Source organism: Pongo abelii, chromosome 4, assembly GCF_028885655.2.
Source record: "Pongo abelii isolate AG06213 chromosome 4, NHGRI_mPonAbe1-v2.0_pri, whole genome shotgun sequence".
Taxonomy (NCBI): domain Eukaryota; kingdom Metazoa; phylum Chordata; class Mammalia; order Primates; family Hominidae; genus Pongo; species Pongo abelii.
This window is the reverse complement of record NC_071989.2, coordinates 100,136,724-100,158,277: the sequence shown is the minus strand read 5'-3', so window position 1 is coordinate 100,158,277 and position 21,554 is coordinate 100,136,724. Positions and strand designations below refer to the sequence as shown.

The following is a 21,554-nucleotide window of genomic DNA, read 5'->3' as shown; positions in this document are numbered from 1 at the left end:
GAGGGTAAGGTTGAGATGAAACTGACAGCTCTTTGATGAAACTCTCCTGCTGACATCCAACACCTATTCTTGGCCCCTCCACTTCTTTATAGGTTTGAGGTAAGTGATCAGCTCAGCTAAGGATCTAGGCCACTTTCTTTGCAAGTCCTACTTAAATGATCCAGACCTCCTCTTCAGGATGTCGGAGCAGTTCACATAGTATCTCAAAGGCCTCAGCTGAAACAGAAAGAGAAAAGATCCAATTTAAAATTGTGTTACCTATATATGCAGTTACACCATACATTCTTTATCCTAAGAATTTTCTATGTATCATTTCATAACAGCATTATATGGAATATTATTAATATAAGCTATTCACAAATGAGGAATCTAGATAAGATAAACTAGGTAACTTGCCAAGGCCATATACTTTAGAAAGAAGTGGCAGATCTGGGATTAAAATCTGCAACCCTAATTTTTTTTTCTTTCTCAAAATTCAATCTGTTGAACTATCTTTCCTAGGTTAGTTATTTTAGGCATCAAATGCTAAAACTACAAAGAAGTAAGTTGTGTCTGAAGCTGTTAACACGGTATATATATATGTGTGTGTGTATATATATATGCATTTACATACAGATGGAAAATATGTACATATTTGTACAAATAAATATGCATATATATTTCCTTTTTTCTAAGTCACAGTCTTTCCTCCTATATTTCCACATATTATAAATGTGAGTCCTTCTTAGAATCAGTGTACACTCTTCCTTAAAAAAATTAGTGCCTCTTTTCTCCAAAAATGTCATAAACAAATTAATGTTATATTTGATAATTTCTTATCTTAGAATCCAAAACATATCAGGATCAATGAATCACTCAAAGAGAGACTCTATGAATACAAGTGTGCATTGACCCATACTTGATGCAGAAAAAATATCAAGGATAAAGAGGAGATAATTAACATTTAAAAACACTCTTATGAGCGTCAGTGGCCAATTGAATGCATTCTTAGGGTTAGATCAATTTAAAAAACAAAAAAATTCTTAAAGGTTTCTTTTGAGATATGTTACCTTTGAACATATAGTTTTGCAGAGTTTGAAAGAGAAAAAATGTAAAACTTGTTCTTGTTAGTGTAAAAGTAGTGTATTCTGCTCATTATCCGTTGATTAATTCAACAAATACTGCAGTTAAATGTATGATATTATGCAAGTCAGAACCAATAATCTTAAAGACTGGGCAAGGAAAAAAAAAATCAAGCTTTTCAGTAGACCTGTCTGAAAATTGATATGCTTAACCAGAAAAGAGACATGTGAACAACTCCTTATATTTTTTATATTTATTTTAATTTTACCCAAATACAGTTACAAGTTCATTAATTTTATCTTAACTAGTTGGCTTTAAGAATTTAACGATGGAGGACTCCCTTTATTTTAAAGGTGTGGGTACTGTACTATTGCTACAAGCAAAAATAAATCTACATACGCACACTTAAAGGTTGATACTATAAACATGTCACGATGTATGAAGCTGATTTCACATCTCTATCATGAGCACATCTTGTTCTATGAGCATGATAAATTTATTAGGTGTGTGCACATAGAACTTTATAAGTGAAATAATGAAGTGCCTCATTTTACATATGAGATCTAAGGAAGTTACATGATTCTCCTGAGTGCTAGTGCTAGTGGGTGGCAGAACAAAACAGATGCATTTAGGATTCTTTTTACATACACAGAGAGAGCATTTTGAGATACATAGGAAGAGAAATGATTCTTAGTTTCTGGAATATTCTAGATCTATAACCTTATATCACTTATGTTATACTTCCGTTGGCAGAATATAACTTAAGTACTTAATATAGCCAAACACATACAAATGCATTTAGATAGTGAACAAAAAGTTGTATTCTGGGAGTGAATATGATTAATGGGTATTTGTAAAAAATCATCTATGCATCAGATGCTTTTACATATGAGAGATACATACATGCTCATCAGCACAAGACAATTATAACTCTCCTCCTCACATTCTTACTTCCCTCCTTCTAGGTCAACTGATACTTATACTAAAATCATTGTTTTTAATCTCCTGATCTAACCAAGCCCCAGCCTTCACTCAGTGTTCTAACCTCTTAGAACACCCAATTAAGAGAGAATTGATTTTCTTTCTCCAAGATGGTTCTCTCTGTTTCTCCCATACACAAAATTTACTGTGGGTACATGGGATGTGAGCGTTTTCCTGACATATCTCTTTACTTCCTGAGGTTTGCAGCAGAGAGAGATTTCAGTCTGTTTAGTGAATAGCAGCTGGGGATAAAGGGCAATTGGAAGGTAATCACAACTTTTTCTACCACTTTTACTCTGCTGAATATTCTAATTTTCTTTCTAGTCAAAGAAATGGGTAAAATGTAGGCTCTGCAGCAATACTCAAAAATTGTCTTCTGAGATTTGGAGACTTTCTCTAATAAGATGCTGAAGGAGATAAGAGGTTTGTGAGAATTGCACTTGCTTCATATCACATGCTTTCAAAAATTATTTATTCAAAATTGCTAAAAATATAATATCCTTGAATCTAGTTTGTATAATTTAGATGTTTTGTCCCCTGCAAAGCTAATGTTAAAAAGTGACCTCCAATATTGGCAGTGGCCCTAGTGGGAGGTGTTTGCATTGTGGGAGCAGATTTCTTGTAAATGGCTTGGTGGTGTTCTTACAGTAATGAGTGAGTTCTCACTCTATGTTCATGTGAGATCTGTTTGTTCTAAAGAGTCTGGTACCTCCCCTCTCTCTCCCTCTTGCTCCATCTGTTGCCATGTTATACACTGGCTACCTGTTGCGTTCTATAGATATAGAAGACCCCAGAAGCAAAGAGAACATTGGGTTGAAGGAACTGAGACACTTTCCTTATTGCTAGATAGCAGAGCGGGTGTCTGAGTGAGGTAGAGAGATTAGCAGTGCTCATTCTGTTCAGGGCAATGAAGAACTATCAAAGGTTTCTATGCAAGAGGTGACATGTTCATATTTGCCTTTCAAAATATTACTCTATCTTCATAAAGTGGACGGAGGAATGGTAACATTAAGGGAAGAGAGACCTACTGTAATTGCAGTTATCCAAGTGAACTATGATGGGGCCCTGAACAAAATTAGTGATAGCAAGGATGGGGGCCAACAGAATGGATTTGAAAGATCCTTCGTGGTGGAATTAGAAGTATTTTGTAGTTGAAAGGAAGTAAAGTGTGTGGGCAAAGGAGCGAAGGATAACATCAGATGTATAGCTTGTTCAAGAGTTTAGCAGGGAGAAATGCAGGTTTCGGAAAAATGGGAGGTAGTCAGTTAAATTATAGTATATTAAATTTAATGAAACTATGGAACATCTAAGAAGCGTGGAGGAGGCAATTCAGTAAATGGGTCTGAACCTTAGGAGAAATGTGGGTGACCTTTGTCTAGAATACCCATCTCAGATCTCACTAATTAAAATTCAAATCTTGTATTATCTCTTTAATGACTGGGTTAACTCCATTTTATGTTTTCCATAGGAGGGATGTTTGTCACAGCTCTTACTATCTTTTTCAATTATTTATTTTCTCTTATCATAAAGTTAATATCCTCCAGGAAGAGAGAAATATTTGTTTCTCCATCCTGCTCAGTTTCTTGAAGACAGTAACAGTGCCTTCTTTCTTGGGCCATCCTTAATGTTGGGAACAATTCTAGACACATAGTAGGCAACCATAATAAATGTTTATTGAACTGAAAATTTACTGATTAGAGCAAAGATTTGTTTAGTTATATAAGCAATAGAAATTAGGTTGGAGCCAGATTGTTCAGGGTCTTATATGCTAAGTCAAGACTTTGAATTTATCGTTTTCATTTTGCCTACCACTCTAATTGTTAATGTGTGAAGGAGTTATTTTATAATGATTTATGTGCAGTTTACTGGACATTTATTCCTCTAGTCATGAATGTCAGATATGAATTATGTGTAACCTTGGGAATTACCATGTTCCATATTCTAATGGCTAATAATAAGACAAGACACTGGATTTCTTTCTTCCTTTTTTCTTTCTTTCTTTTCTTTCTTTCTTTCTTTCCTTTCTTTCTTTCTTTCTTTCTTTCTTTTTCTTTCTTTCTTTCTTTCTTTCTTTCTTTCTTTCTTTCTTTCTTCCTTTCTTCTTTTTTTTTCTAAGCTAATGTCACCTTTCTCAGCCTCTTTGATAAGGGTACAGAAATAAAAGAACCTTGCTATTGCCTTGGTACTCTGGAAAACTGGGCTGTATTTTGGGTTAGCCAATTAATTTATACAAACACATTCTCTCTCTCTCTCTCTCTCTCTCTCTCTCTCTCATACACACACACACACGTCATACATCTTAATCACTTCATCTATAAAATTGGGTGGTTGGGTTAAATTATACCTAAAATGTAACAGGATTAAACTACTGACTATATCCTTCTGAATCAAATCCTGTTATCTTTTGGTCATATGTTAAATTCTGTATGTTTAAACTTGCCTAATAGTGACATACCTATTCTAGATAGGCTTTTAAATCACAAACAAACTGAACTCCTCCAGTAAAATCTTCAGTAAAAGCACTAATTATAATGATTACTTATCAAACTTATAACAGATGTGTTTTAAATGACCTGCTTTGTACTTTTGTTTTAAAAATTCTGTTAATATTATTCTGAGTAAGGCAAGGGTTTATAGTTCTAATTGAGAAATTCACAATGATTATGAGGTAATTTGATAGAATGCCAAATGAATATTAATTTTGATGCTTGTGAAATGTATTATTTCCATGTTTAATTGAAAGAATGATAACAGACCATTGTAACAATCCTGTTATTTTAAGTGGCATGCATTATGAATTAATCAAATGGATGATAATAATTTGTTACTATCTACAGCACCACTCTCATATGTAAAACTGTAAAATGGTTTCATTTCAGCATTCCTACAATAAAAAGAACTTTAGTAGTCTTTTTGATTATTGAAATAGTTATTGTTTATGGAAACATACACAAATGTAAACATAGACAATAATGTCAAGTATTTTATTATCAGAATTTCCCAAATTATTTTCAGATTTAGTTTAGAAATGAATATTAGTCTATACTAATACTATGATATGATATAGCTGTCCAAACAGTAGCACCTGGCCACACTTGAAATGTGGCAAGCATTACTGAAGAACTAAATTTTTAATTTTATTAAATTTAGGCTCTTTTAATTGATTAATTTATCTGGAAATGTAATTAGCTACATATGTCTGGTGGTTACTATATTGGCCAGCACAGATCCATAGATTTAGAACCATATTTCAAAAATACGTGATCACTATTTTCACAGCATTTGTTTTATATACAAATCTAAAATTCTTAATTTTTAAAAGGAAACTTCAAAAAATAATTTTTTTTTCAAGACAGGGTATCACTCTGTTGCCCAGGTTGGATTCCAGTGGCATGATCATGGCTCAGTGCAGCCTCGACTTCTAGGGCTCAAGCGATTCCCCCATCTCAGCCTCCTCAGTGGCTAGGATCACAGGTATACACCACCATACCCAGGTAATTATCATTATTTTTTTGTTAGAGATGGGGTCTCCTGTGTTGGCCAGGCTAGTCTTCAACTCCTGAGCTCAAACAGTCTTTCTGCCTTGGCCTCCTAAAGTGCTGGGATTATAGGCGTGAGCCACTATGCCCAGCCTTACATATTTTTTCAAGTAATAGAAATGTTTATAAACCGAAATATACATTTTTTAGCTTTTAATTCCATCATGCATTCTTAAAATCCTATGTCTTAACTGGAGTCGCATCTGAAAGATGAATGATATCTTTGATTTATGGTCTTTGTGTTTGTGTTCATTCTCTTTTAGCAGCATTAAGATGCAAATGTACTACATGTTTAGCATGGTCATTTCTTGATATTTAAATACTTTCTCAAGCTTGCTAATTGTTAAGATTAAATACTAGGCCCTCCTCACTCTGGCAAAGTAACTTTAATTCACTTAGAAACACACACACACACACACACACAACACACACACACACTGCTGTTATACTGAGAGTAGTTTACACATTATAGTCAACCGAAGCAGTCTGAAATCCCCTCCAAAACAGAAAGCTGAGTAAATTCCTTCCATGCCATGCCTTTAGATAGCATTCTCAGAAGCTAAAGAGCATTGCCAGCTTCCTCTCCTACCTAGAATAAAGCACACAATGTATTTTGGTAGTTTATTCCACAAGCAAATGCCTGATTATCCTTTGCAGTTCTGAGAGCCTGAATGTCAATGCTGCATAAAGGGTGAAAATGTCTGCTCTTCATATTTTGTTCTTATAAAATAACATTTCAAATTATTACCCTTTAAAATTTCCCGAAATGACCACTCAGTACAGCCTCTTCCTTTTGCACTAATAGAGGCAAGAAAGGCTGTGACAGCCTGGGTGTGGCGAAAGAGTATGAAACTTCTAAAGATTGAATCATTCTAATTCCCTAAAGTAGTGAAGCTGGGAACAACTCCACAAACAAAAAATGGAAGAGTTCCTAAATCATTGCTTTGATCCTGTTATTCTTTTGCTCAAGAAGTTTCAGTTGCCCCTTCCTTCTTTGCTTAGGACTACGATCTCGAGAATTTTTGATCATGCAAGTCCAGTTGGGAAAAAAATATGTATATATTAAACATACATCCAGATGTATAATTCTCTCTAAATTATATATGTGTAGCTACTGGGTGTGTATAGTTAATACTAAGTTTTATTTGTTTATCATATGATTGTTATATTTAGGAAAATAAATGTTAAAAATTCGTTTTTATGATTGCTTCCTCAATGGTTCATCATTTGCAAATAGAAAATAACTCACTTTTTGGAGATGACTGACTCAGAGAATAAACTTTAAACCCCACATCTTTGCTTTCTAGGACCAGAATGAGGGTTCATCTTTTTCTTTCCTACAATTTTATTTTCCATACTACTTCTCTCCATAATCTCTTTCTACTACACCAACTAGTTTCAAATTCTTTTAGTTTGAGTTGAATTTCTTTTGAATAGTTTTTCTTCAACATTTTAATGATTATGATAGCTTTAAGAAAAAAAGTGTATAGAAAAATTATTGAATATCTTTAATGAATTAATTGTGCTGCAAAGATAATTCAGAGCTCTCCATGAAGCTTACTTGGCTACATTTATGAATATATTTAATGTTCTTCTAAATATGCTCTCTCTTGAGAATTTTGCCTCTGTCCTTCAAAAAATATTCTTTCTTCTTCAGCGATCCTCTTTTTCTCTGTCCTCTCTTTTTCCATTCTTTATTCCTTAATTGAAACATATGCACATCTGCGCAGTTAAAATTTAAAGGTAAACATTCTACTGGTACTTACATAAGCCAGGAGCAATTAAATGCCAACTAGACTGGCTTGGCATAGTCTCACATAATAGAATCACAAAAATGTATGCAATAGAAAAAGTAATATGTGATATTTTGAAAATATTATCCAATAAACACTATACTGTAAGTTTTGTTTGCTTAACATGTGACATTTACGTTTAGGAAAAGAAATATGAGCTGTTTTTAGATATTTTAGTGATTTAACTTTGAAACAAAAGATTTCCTACTAGAAATAATTTCAACATTCTTAGGAATCTCTGCAGTCAGCAGTCTGTTCCATTGCCTGAAAAACACTGTTTTATATATTTTGCTCAGATTTCTAGTTATTTAAGGTAGGAGGGTAAATCTCATTCCTGTTTTTCAATCATGGCTGGTAGTAGAAGTCCCTGATTTATTTCTGCATTTGTTTTAGTTTAAAAAAAATGAAGAGAGTAAATCCCAATTCACAAAGAACTGCAGTTATAGAATTATTGTATTAGTCCATTCTCACACTTCTATAAAGAACTACCTGAGGCTGGGTAATTTATAAAGACAAGAGGTTTAATTGGTGCATGGTTCCACAGGCTGTACATGAAGCATGGCTGGGGAGGCCTCAGGAAACTTAGAATCGTGGCTGAGGGTGAAGGAAAAGCAAGCACATCCTACCTGGCTGGAGCGGGAGGAAGAGAGGACAGGGAGAGGTGCTACACACTTTTAATCAACCAGATCTCCTGAGAACTCACTCAATATCACAAGAACAGCAAGGGGGCAATCCTCCCCCATGATCCAATCACCTCCCACCAGGCCCCTTCTCCAACACTGGGGATTAAAATTCTACATGAATTTGGGCAGGGACGCAAATCCAAACCACATCATTTCACCCCTGGCCCCTCCCACATCTCATGTCCTTCTCATATTGCAAAATACAATCATCCCTTCTCAACAGTCCCCCAAGTCTTAACTCATTTCAGCATTAACTCAAAAGTCCACAGTCCAAAATCTCATGAGACGAGGCAAGTCCCTTTCACCTATTAGAGAGTCAGCCTGTCCTTTGAAGCTTTGAGGCCAGTCATTGACCTCTCTTTTCTGTGAAAGTTCTTGATGGCATTATCTTCTAATTGAAGGCTGTTTTGTCTACATAGAAATCTATTGTTTAATGTAGCTACATTCATCAAAAGTCTTAGCTGGATCTTCTGGATAGGTTACTGCAATTTCTGTAACAGCACTTGCTTCTTCACTTTGCACTTTCGTGTTTTGGAGATGGCTTCTTTCTTTAAGCCTCATGAACCAACCTCTGCTAGCTTCAAATTTTTCTTCATCAACTTCCTCAACTCTTTCAGCGTTCATAGAATTGAAGAGAGTTAGTCTTATTCTGGATTAGGCTTTGGATTAAGGAAATCTGGCTTGTTTGACCTTCTATCTAGACCATTCAAACTTGCTCCACATCAGCAATAGGAGTTTTTCACTTTCTTATCATTGTGTGTTTCCTGGAGGAGCACTTTTAGTTTTCTTCAGTAACTTTTCCTTTGCATTCATGAATTGGCTGTTTGGCACAAGGGACCTAGCTTTTGGCCTATCTTGGCTTTTGATACGCCCTCCTCACTAAGCTTAATCATTGATAGCTTTTGCTTTAAAGTGAGAGAGATGAGATTCTTCCTTCCATTTGAATGTTTAGAGGTTATTGTAGGGTTATTAATTAACCCAATTTCCATAATACTGTGTCTCAGGTAATAGAGAGGTCTAAGGAGACAGAGAGAAATAGGAATGTCCAGTTGGTGGAGCAGTCAGAATACACAGAACATTTATTAAGTTTGCCATCTTATTTGTCCTGTGGGGACAGTTCAGGTGCCCCAGTACAATTACAATACAATACAATTACAAAAATAACATGCAATATCACTGATGACAGATAACGGTAACAGATATATTAATAATAAAAAAGTTTGAAGTACTGTGGGAATTACCAAAATGTGACACAGAGACACAAAGTGAGGACATGCTATTGGAAAAAGAGCACTGATAGACTTGCTGGATGCAGAATTTCTATAAACCTTCTATTTGTAAAAAACATAATATAAAGTACAATAAAGTAAAGTGCAATAAAATGAGGTATGTTTATATTTTTATATTACATACTAAGTACTTGGTGGGGTGCATGTCACACAGGAAATAGTCATATATTATTGGGGAATAAATGAGCAAAATAATCACATAAAATATACTTATGCTGTTTATTATGGTTTATATTACCTTTACTTTTTCAATATTAGAACTATCACAGACAGAAATTTTGGCCATTTTTCTAAACTGAAAGTGCTTGGAAGGGAAAAAATTCCTATTCTATTTTCGAATCATTGAATTTCTGTCTTCACCAGTATATAGAAAGTATTTAGATTGGTGCAAAAGTAATTGTGGTTTTTGCCAATGAAAGTAAGGCCAAAAATTGCAATTATTTTTGCTCCAACCTAATACATTAAAATATGTTACAATCGAACAGTATCCAAGCATCTCACTCTGCAGATGAGGTAACTAGGGCCAGGGAATACAAACTAGTTGTAATTATGCTAGGTTGCCTGAGTCCTGTTCTAGCTCCCATTCACTCATTCAGCAAATAATTATGAACTCCCATTTTTTGTCTACTATTTTCAAAGTTAAAATTATTGACGATTCTGTAATGGGTAATTGCTGGTCGTGGTTTGATAGTCTGGATTGACCTTTCAAATTTAAAGAAAACACTGTACAGAACTACATTCAGTATCATATTCAGCATGCTGAGTAATTTTGTTTGGGTTGATTAGGTTTAATATTTTAAAATAAAAGAGATTTCTAATGAAGCTTACATTAAGTAAACCTTCGCTAGGTCAAATTTTGTTAAGTTTATGTTAATTATGACCTTTATTGGAATACCACCTTATTCTTAAAATAATTATTTTTAAAAGCATGAGAAAACGGTTTCCAGCAACTTTTTAATATGAAAACGTCTCCATTAATGAAACTTATCTCTTTCTAGATCTTTTTGAGAAAATATGTTTCTTAGAACAAAGATTAACTTAAGTAGTGACAATTAATAAACTAGATGTTAAAAAGTGGTGGCAGAGGCCTTAGAAATATGAAGAAAACAGTAGAAAAGCTTGTATAACAAAGAAATTAGGAAGCTGCATGCTGACAGAGGCAACAGCTGGATAGGAGTCCAAAGGGAAGGAGGCTTGGTCCTATTATTGGCTACTATTGATCTAATGACTTAATATTTGCTTGGAAATCGATGTTTGTGACTGACCATTGATCTTTTCACTTCACAGTGTATTCTTGAGAGTAATATATGGTTTCTTAATCATCTGAGTATTCATAATATCTGGCTCTGCATTAATAAATACACGATTTAATGAATGAATAAATGAATGGATGGACAATAATATGAAAACGCATAGTTTTTTTTCTTATAGGAGCAGTTAAATTTTGAGTCAGCTTCCATTATGTACATACTCAACCTGAATAGTAGTTTCAGTAACGTGTTAAAAGTAAATGTTGGCCAGACGCAGTGGCTCATGCCTGTAATCCCAGCACTTTGGGAGGCCAAAGTGATTATTGTATCACTTATTTGTGATTATTGTATCACAGCCTTACAAATATTCAATTATTTGTGTAGATCAAAATAAGAATCAAAGGGGTAACAGCCTTTTTGTAACATTTTAGATTTTTATCAGGAGGAAATATTACTGTATTCCTTATGCAATTAACATCAATTCAAATGCTTTAAAATGAGAATCATTAGCAGAATGGGAAATTATAACAAACCTTCAATGTACAAGAGGAACAGAGATAGGTTTTAGGTAAATTCTTTATTTTTTCCTAATGAGAGCAAAATTAATTGTTTTAAGAATGATTATATCAGGATATAGATGAATAGTACTAAATTCTAAATAGAATGGGGGTGAGACTAACAATGTTATTCTTGGGAACGGACCTAGAGGTAGGCCAGAGATTTCAGTTTCTGTTACCCTGTTATTGTTAATTGTCATTTGAATGCCCCCTCCTCCCCAAATAGGCACATACTTATGTTTTCAATTGTGAAACCATTAATAGTTTTTACATAATCTTAATGAAATACATACTCCTAGAGGTGGCCAAAGAGTTTTGAATTGTATGTCTTAACTAATAAACGAAATGAAAACATTTGACACGGCAAAATCCTTTCATAACATGCAAGTCATCCATGTTTGGGCAAATCTCAGAAAACTGGCATCCAGCTACTTCCACCTACAAAAAGAGACAGGATGAAAAAGAAAAAAAAGCTCTGCTGGGCACTGCATTAGCCCAACTCATCCTGAAATAAATATTTGTTATCACTGTCCCAAATAATTCTTAAAACTCTGATTCTTAATGTATAACTCTTATTAAAAGGCAATCAAAATGAAGTAAAATGATTTAACTCCACCAGCAATGATCCTCTATCTTGTGGTCACGGGTTATTATTCTGGATGTACTATTTATCCAATAGCAGTTTTTAAATCGACTATTATATGCACAGTTTGGGGGCTTGCATGTTTGAGGCTTGAGGGGATGTGGATACTGATGCGTGTGTGTGTATGTAGCATGGAATTCTACATATATAGTTCATTAATCTATTTTCTTCAACTTTCTGTTAACAATTCTATCATAATTTAATGCAGATACAAATAATTCCTTTAAAAAATGAGGATGCCAATTCTGAGCGCATGCAATACCAGGGATCCAGCATCTGAACAGGAGGCTTTCTACCACCAGTTTGTTGCTCTCCTATAATCACTCTACCTCCATCAGCAAGTCTTTTTAGAGAGTCAGTGACCCATTGATAGGTGCACTCATGGTGTACACAGCACTATTGTTTAACACTGTGAAATTCTGCCTGCCAGACGGTGCCATAGGGAAACAGCATCACTGGCAGGTGGCTAGTTTGCTTTGATGTTTCGATATCTATTTCTGGCGAAGATTCTTTCCCCTTTCTATTTTGCTATTTTCTCTCTTACAAAAAGCTGTCTTCCCAAGAGCCTTCCACCAATGTCATGAACCAGAGTTCATTTCTGTCAGTTCTCAGGTTGATCGCCCATCACAGAGTAATGTCCAAACATAAGAAATTGTGATAATTAAACTTCTTTTTTTTTCTCTGCACAGAATAACTAATTGTAAAAATTGGCAGTCAGCCTGCCATTTGAAAGTGAAGAAAACATCTTGTTTTAACATCTGAGCAGGGATTTTTTTGTAATCTGTAAACAATTGGACCATATGTAGTGTGATGGGAAACATGAAGGCTGTGATAGAACATCATTGAAGGAACCTTGTGTTTAATCGCTGTTCTTTGATTCACTGAAATAGAAATTAGCTTTTTAAGTTCTGTGTTTTATCACGATTTTAAAGAGACAGTTTTTCTTAAAAGATCGGACCATACTGAAAATTTACCAAGTGACGACCAAGAGGGGAAAGGGAATTTCAATTTTTTAAATGTAAATATGTTTTAAAGACACCTAAACAGGTAACAGATGTAGCCATGGGCTTTTACAGCCTTTGTTTTGGCCAGCAATTCACTTCAGGGATACAAAGAATCTTCACACAATATGGTTCAACTCTTAGAAGGTGAATTTTTTTCCTAAATAAATTCTGTTGATGAAACTGAAGTTAAGTAAAATTACCACCACTGATTAAGTTAAAACTTAAAAAAATAAGTTATGCCCTCTCCTAATTTTGCTACATTTTCCAGCTCATTATGTATATAGCAGGACAAATTAACTATGGTGTTAAAAAAAGGTGGCTGTTGAAATTCAGAATAACTTGAAATCCTTGTATCTTATGATACATAATTATATGTATGATTACCTTATGATACATATGGTATATATGGTATTATAGATACCATGATTACACTTCTTTACATTCAGTTGATGATACTAAAGAAAAATTACATGACCAAGTGAATTTTGAAATAACTACAAGGGGAACCGTCTGTACCATTGTATAAAAAGGAAAATGTTTGAAGCAGAAACAGAGCTAGATTCTCTGCCTGACTCACCATTAGCTGGACTTCAAGTTTGCTATGACTAACTTTATCTTTCTGTGCCTTGGTGTTCTTTTCCCTAAAATTAGCTTCTTAGATCAGGTCAGTGATTTTTTAAAAGAAGAGGAATTGAGACCAATCAGAATCACCTGAAGAACTTTTGCAAAACATTGCTGGGGGAGAATGTCTCATTTCACTTCTTTTTTTTCCTTATCTCTCCCCAAAGTCATGCAGGGTGAGCCATTCTTGCCACTGAGAAGTATGTCATATCTGAGAACAACTGACCCAGATAATTGCTCAGTAAGAGTATATTTGAGATTATTGAAGACTTAAAAGCATCTCATTATTAAATGTGCTATATCATGTTTTTCACTTTAGGCTGCAAGTGTTTTTGACTTGATAAAGTTTTGTTGTGTTAATTTTGATCACTTTAGTCTTTTATTGGATCATTTTCCCACATTAAATTTAAATAGGAAGAACATATGTACTGCTGTTTTGCCATAAACTCTGATGTGCCTCAACTGGCTTCCAACTTCAGTCTATTCTGGAACGCTGTACTTACAGGTCTCAGCCAGCAAGCTGAAACTGACAAAGGAGCGTTCCACTTCTCTGCTGTAAAAGTTGTACTTACCTTGTTTTCATGAAACCAACCTCCGTTTCCAAGGAAACAAGAACAAAAAGGCAGTTGGCAGCTAGCATCTGGGACTTAGAAGAACTCTCACATGTCAATTTCAACTGCTGGCTGCCGGCTCAAACGTAAAGATGTGGGGTACTAAAATCACCTTCAGACTTGTACCATACAAAAGAATATTGTTTTTTTTTTCTTAGTGTTGAAATAATCAAGTTTAATAGCAAACCATTTAAAATATCCTTTGAAATACTATAACAAATATTATAATTGTTAAAAATTATCTAATACGAAAACAAGTTTTATTTAAAAACAGTAGGCACATATATTGCAGAGATATTTTCTCAGTTTTACACCATAAATTTTTGCCTATTTTCCCCTTTTACTTAATCATTTTACTTTCTTCTTTTTTTGTAATGATTCATATGGTCCCAACTACTTACTCCTTTTTCTTTCTTTTTTTTTTTTTTGATTCATGCAAAATATCCAGATAGTGTCTGTTTTATCCATAAAGCTTTGTGGCCATGTTTAGTGTTTTAATAAAGTATTTTAATGATGAAACATGAAAATGCACATTGTCATTTTTCTCTTAAAAATATAATTTCATGATTCTAGGCTTGGATACCTACATTAACACAATCTGCTTCCTCCGAATAGCACTTGTTCGTTTCACATGGGTATGCACTTCAGAGTTCACTGCAGTCCTCATCATTCCATGCAGTCTCCAGGCCTTCTGTGTCATGGCTTTTAGATACGTTTGAGTTTTTAGACTCCTGCTAAAAGACAAACCTGGTTGGTAGGCAAGATTTGCACAGGAATGGGAAAGATACTTTTTGCCTGGAAAACAGAAACTTGTGGAAATTCTTTAGGCGTTTAGATATTCCCATGAAAAGATGAATAAATTTTTTAATATATATATGTAATTATACTTTAAGTTCTGGGGTACATGTGCACAACGTGCAGGCTTGTTACATATGTATACACGTGCCATGTTGGTGTGCTGCACCCATTAACTCGTCATTTACATTAGGTATATCTCCTAATGCTATCGATGAATAATTTTTAAGAAAATGGAATTTCAAACTGATACTTATACTCTGTCTTGGGTTATATTATTTTATGTTTTCCTACTATTTAATTACTAGCTTTCAGTTAAAAATGTAGGTCTTTTAGAATTTCCCTCTTTTGAATGTTTTGTCACTTTACAGTATACTAATGTCCTTTGAAATCCAGGATGCCTGTGAATAGATATTAGTAGGTGAAATATTATGAAAAATTGTACAGGAAGTAAATTATCAGATTTGTGATGTGGACTTATTTTATTACATTTTATTGGTACCCCATTCGTAATGGGCTCTAAGGATAAATTTGTATAATTTTGGAAACTGTCATGTTAAACTTCTGTAATTAAATATGCTTACTTTTCTACAAAATAGAAATATGATCAATAGTAAGATAATAAACTTAGGAAGGAACATTTTTATTGTAACTTCAGCTAATTTTTGTGTTCCCAAATCTGTACTTGTAAAAATCTTTTATTGTATTTTCTTTTCTTGGTACAACATTTCAGTAATTTACATTTTTCACTTGTAAATTCAGATAATGTTTAATATTTTCACATTTTCTGGAGTAGGCATATAAGATGCTCATGATCAACATCTTTTGCTGCTGTTGGAAAGTCAACTTAGGGGGACAGGTGCAGTGGCTTATGCCTGTAATCCCAGCACTTTGGGAGGCCAAGGTGGGAGATCATGAGGTCGGGAGATCGAGACCATCCTGGCTACCATGGTGAAACCCCGTCTCTACTAAAAATACAAAAATTAGCTGTGTGTGGTGGCTTGCCCCTGTAGTCCCAGCTACTTGGGAGGCTAAGGCAGGAGAATCGCTTGAACCTGGGAGGCAGAGGTTGTAATAAGCCGAGATTGCTCCACTGCACTCCAGCCTGGGCAACAAGAGCGAAACTCCAGCTCAAAAAAAAAAAAAAAAAAAGTCAACTTAGGGGAAAAACCATGAGCACTTGCTTGAAAGCCATAATAAAGACTACTCAAGAAATAGTTGCAAAGAATTGATAATGTTATAAGTGATAAAAATTTATCTCCTAAGTTTGAGAAACCTCCAAAGTTGGAAAATATTGCAAACTTTACTGCAAAATACAGTCAAATTAAAAAATAAAACCAAACCCCAGTATTACCGTTTTTAGATTTTTTAGTTAATATATAAGTCACTTACCATAAAATTCACCATTTAAAAATGTACAGTTTATGGTTTCAGTATATTCACAATGTTGTACAACCATCACCTCTAGCTGAAGGAATTTTTTTTTGTCACCCTAAAAGAAACCCCTCACTCATTATCAGCCACTCTCCATTCCCTTCCTCCATTCTCTGGCAACAGATTTATTTTCTTCCTTTATGTATTTGCCTATTCTGGATATTTCATGTAAATAAAATCACATAATATGTGACCTTTTTCATTTGGCTTCTTTCATTAAGCATGATTTTTCAAGGTTCATGCATGTGGCAGCATATAGTATATCAGTACTTTGTTCCTTTTTATGTTGCATAAAATTCTATTGCATGAATATGATAAATTATATTTATCCTTTCATCAGTTGATAGCATTTTCTGTTGTTTCTAATTTTTGGCTATTATGAATAATGTTGATATGAACATTCACGTACATCTTGGTGTGAACATATGTTTTTGATTCTCTTGGGTATACACATAGGATTGGATTGCTGGGCCATATGGTAGTTCCAAAATATTATTTTAATTGAAATAATACAAACAATTTTTTGTAATGTTGGAAATGGGACTGAAGGTAGAAGAGTATACAATTTTACCCAAAAATTGCTCTTAAAAGCTTATCAATAACAACAAAACACAAGCAAACACCTGTCAAGTATAGTTGTTAGTAGAGTGATGCTTCTCTTTGTTTGTTTCTGTTTGGGTTTTTGCTCCTATTTATATAATAAGATTTTAGTAACAAAGGATTTAGCATCATATATTACTCAGAAATCAGATGTGTTAATTTCATGTTAAGTTTTGAAAATATAAAAATGTAGGCTCAAAATATTTAGATAAATTAGAAGCAGAGATATTATGAAGCCTAGTAGTCATTATACATTACTATCTAAAGTCAAAGGTCATAATTAACATCTAACACAAGAAGAAAATTATTTTATTTAAAATACAGAAACCAAAGGTACAATGTGTTCAGTAAGAAAACACTTCTCATTTTCTTCTGCTACTTATTGTCAACATACACGGTTACTGTGAAAATGCTTCAAATCTGCTATTTCATTGAAATAGAAAATTTAGCCTAGTAATTTTACTGATTTGTTTATTTTTCTGTAATAATCATATGTACCTGAGATTGGAGTTTCAGACTTCTCTCTCTCTCTCTCTCTCTCTCCCTCTCTCTGTGTGTGTGTGTGTGTGTGTGTGCACGTGTGTGTGTACAGGTATGTTTTAAAGTATGAGTTTATACTTTAGAGCATATATACACACACACACATATGTATGTATATGCGTGCATGTACTCTCTCTTTATAATTAGAAAAAAATTCTTACATGAATATCTCTGTTCTGTGGTGACATTTACCTGTGCTCAGCAATTTGCTTCCTTTTTTACAAAAAGTGCATTTTTTACAAAAATCTTATTTAATTTAATATTCCCCTCTTGAAAAAGGATGACAATAAAGTCACATACAAAAAAATTAATCCAACTGGCCTTTCTTGTTTTTCTAAAAACTTTTCATTCAAACATTTCTTATTATCATTTATTGCACATAGCATGGATTAATCAAATAAGTTTAAAATAAAACAATAGACTAGAGAAAGGTGCTTTATTTTAAAAACAGAAACAAAAAGAAGGTACATGGATTATCTGATGCTACATCACACTCTGGGAGAGACTGCCCTTCTTTCAGAGAGCCTCTCATTTCTTAATGTGGATCATTTTGCTCTTTCCCCTGATAATGCTCACTTACTCTCTTTCAGTCTCCCCCTCTTTCACTTGTTCTTTTCTTTCCAATCATCCAGTGATCCATCAAGGTACTTTGGTGTTCAGTGCTTTCTCATATGGTTCAACTCAGATCATGTAATCTTTCTCACCCAACCAATTCAACTACTATTTCCTGAGACCCCACTATGTCCTTGACTCTGTAAGGAGTTCCTGAATGCAAAAAAAAAAAAAAAAAAAAAAAAAAAAAAAAAAAAAAGGAGAGTACTCCAGAAGTGCAAAATAGGACATCATTTTTGCTTTCCTGTAAATATAATTTGCTTGTATTCCAAAAATGGGGAAAGGTAAGGATATGAGATAATGTCTATTTATAAAGACAAGAAAGTGAGATACACAAACTGGACTAGGGCAAGACACTTTCAAGGGAGATAAAATAGGATAAGTAAGTAACAGAGGGGTAACTATCTTACCATGTCTTAAAGTAAGAGTGGTCCCATTTTACAAAATTTTATAAACTAATACCATAGTAAGGGGGTAAGGCACCAAAACTCCCCAAACTTAGACAGATTAAAGAAGGTTACTTCAATGCAAAGTAAGAAAACATCTCATTTGAATTACACCATTATGGAATGTAAGACACTCTGATGGGAAAAAACTGGTCCAGTAAGATCAGAGATAAGCTGGTAGCAAAATGTTTGAGCAGTGGATACAGCAAATGATGATATAGGTTCAGCTTTGGCCATTACATAAATCAAGTTTTGGAGGTCTGAAAAGTCAAATGTCTTATTCAGAGTCACACAGTATATTAAAACACAGTAAAACTAGAACTCAGTTATTAACTTTTGCCTTTTTAATGTAGATGTTTACCCACTCTGTAGTGCATGGGTGAGGCTTGTACATGGTATAAATGGAATACACCCCTTGGGAGATTGTTAGAGAGACATGCATGCCAACAGTAAAAGTAGCACTGAGGTCAGGATTTCTTACCCTGAAACCATAAACAAAGACAACAATTATATAAATACATATGTACTTATATAAGCTTAATAATATATGATGCTATTTGTTGATCATTTCCTAAGCTGCAGGCATTAAATCAATGCATAATATATGTTTTCTCATTTAAATCTCACATTAAATTTGTTGGAAATGGAGCTTAAATGAGTGAAGTCACTTGTTCTTTTTATATATCTGTTTTCGTAATACATAAATATTTCTCGATAGATTTTTCTAAAGAAACTATACCAAAACTGTGTATCTATTCATTTTAAATCACAATAGATACATGAAAAAATATGAATCTTAGACAAAATATGATAACAACATACACAGTTATACTGCACAGTATTTTTATGCAAGTATTACATTTGTTTATTAGATTATTCATTTACTTTGAGAGAAAGCCATTAAGAAGATAAGGGATTATTGGTGATGTGTGGTCAATATTAAATTTAATGCAATGTGTTCTTTCCATAGTTTTAATTCAGCCACATTCTATGTCTGTCATGTCTCTACATTATACAGTGAACTACTGAACCCTTAGTAATTATATAAGAGAGAACAGAGGAAATTTCTACCAAAAAACCAGTTCTTAAAAATGCTTAGTTATCTCAGTGTAATCAACTTTTGAGTGAAAATAATTATTTGAAATTCAGAAATACCTCCATAATTCCATTTTATGTGTTAGTTTCAATTGCAAATCTCACCAAATCTGTAGTCCCAGTAATGCAAAACTGTAAAATTGACTGATTTGAGCCATACCTATATTCTTCTCCTGCCCATCAGATGTTAAAGGTGCTAATGAACTGTGAAATGGCCAAAGGCAGACAGCCAGAGGGAAAAAAGAAGAGAAGCCACAGACCTGGGTCACCACAAAATGAGTAATTAGCCATTGAATAATGAAGAATTTAAATACGTTAAGGCTCTGCCTGCTACATGCATTTTTTATTAAAATCTTCCAGAGATGTAGCTCAAAATCTATTTTCAGAAGTTCTAAAGACTTTGTTCATTTCATTGACTATAGCTGAAAAGACCCACACACTCAGAATCCTCAATATGGGTTTAGAATGGAATATATATCCATTCCTTTCATTAAAGGAAGATCCTTAGATGATATAAGAAATATAAATATTTTGCAAGTAATCGTATTTCAAATTGTAGAATATATTATTTACACAGATACGTATCTAATCTACACTGAAGTTATAGATACTGTATTTAAACTCTTCATATCAGCACATGATTTTTATTATACTAATCTTTATTACTTTGTGTGATCCTATCAATATAGGTAGCAATTTTAGTTGTAGATCTATTAGTCCACAATTGATTTCAAATTTTAATCAGTCTTATGTTTAGAAAATAACAAAATTTATAATTTATTGCTTTGTGTTTATGTGTGAGTGAGCACATGCATGAGCACACATGTATGTGTGTGAATAGATTTTATTTTGTGGTACCAAGAAAAACTGAGGCCAAAAGAAGAGAACATGGCAGATGGCTTAAAATATATTTGCTCTCCATAATGAATGTAAATATGAATATAAAATAGGACTCCTTAGAAATGAGTTATTTATTTATTTATTTCTATTTTGCTGAGTCAGGAATCACTTGCAAAAAACTAATACTTATAAATTTTGGATACAATTTTGACCCTGAAAAAGTACTCTACAAACATTCTAGTTCTTATTGTTTTCCACTCTGAGATTTTTTTTTCTGGTTTTCCAGCTGAATCACTATTTGTTTTTTGTGTTTTTTTTTGCTTGTGGAAAAGGTGTGCTTTGCATCTCTCTCTATCATCTTGGATCTCATTTAAAAGAAAATGAAAAGTAATATATAGATATATCCCTGTCTTTCCACCTTGTTTATAAATTTTCAGTATTATTTTTTCCTGGACACTTGACAGAGTGACTGGTAACTACATTTATACCATCGATTTTTAAATTAAGATCTTTAGGATAAATGAGATATGCAATTTTAATTGTAGATGATCTAAATATTCTAGTCCAACATTACTGACATATGTCATTATAGAAATATAAACAAATGCTTTCATTAACTGTTGCAGGCAATCTCTAAAATTTAGTGTAATGAACATAAGTTGTATTGTATAGAACTCACTTTCATGCATTAATGTTTTATTTGTATTGTCAATGTCTTAAATTAAAATGGTGTTATTAATGTGTTCAGGTTAAACTATTAACCAATTGACTGTAATACAAGTATATGTATTAATATTATTCAAATATATATCTCCAAATCATCTTCAGGGAATATGTTTTGAGAATATCCCTTGTTTGATAACCAAGATTCTAAACATTGGCTGAGTTATTTTAGCGATGATCACTATTACTGGAACTTTTTTTCTCACTTAGTTATTTTAGTATTACCTTAATAGAGACTCTCACTTTTCCTAGATCTGATAGTTCCTCCTTTGTTTGAGGTATTATCTTATTGCACTTTAATAATAGCTATACTCTAGACAGTCTCTTTAAAATAAAATATGCTCTCCACCTTAGTATTTTTGAATTACTGTTGTTGTTACTATTATAATTTCTACTACGACTACACTTACTAGTACTCTTGTTGAGGTGTCATTGC

At 33.5% G+C, this 21,554-nt stretch overlaps 1 long non-coding RNA gene across 1 annotated transcript in view; it reads left to right on the top strand.

Annotated features, from left to right (window-relative positions):
- Positions 1-21,554, top strand: part of LOC134761412 (uncharacterized) — a 319,447-nt gene that overhangs the window by 272,817 nt on the left and 25,076 nt on the right. Inside the window, exon 7 of the long non-coding RNA XR_010139996.1 lies at positions 5,396-5,537. This is a non-coding gene — a long non-coding RNA (uncharacterized LOC134761412). The remainder of the gene's footprint in view (positions 1-5,395; positions 5,538-21,554) is intronic.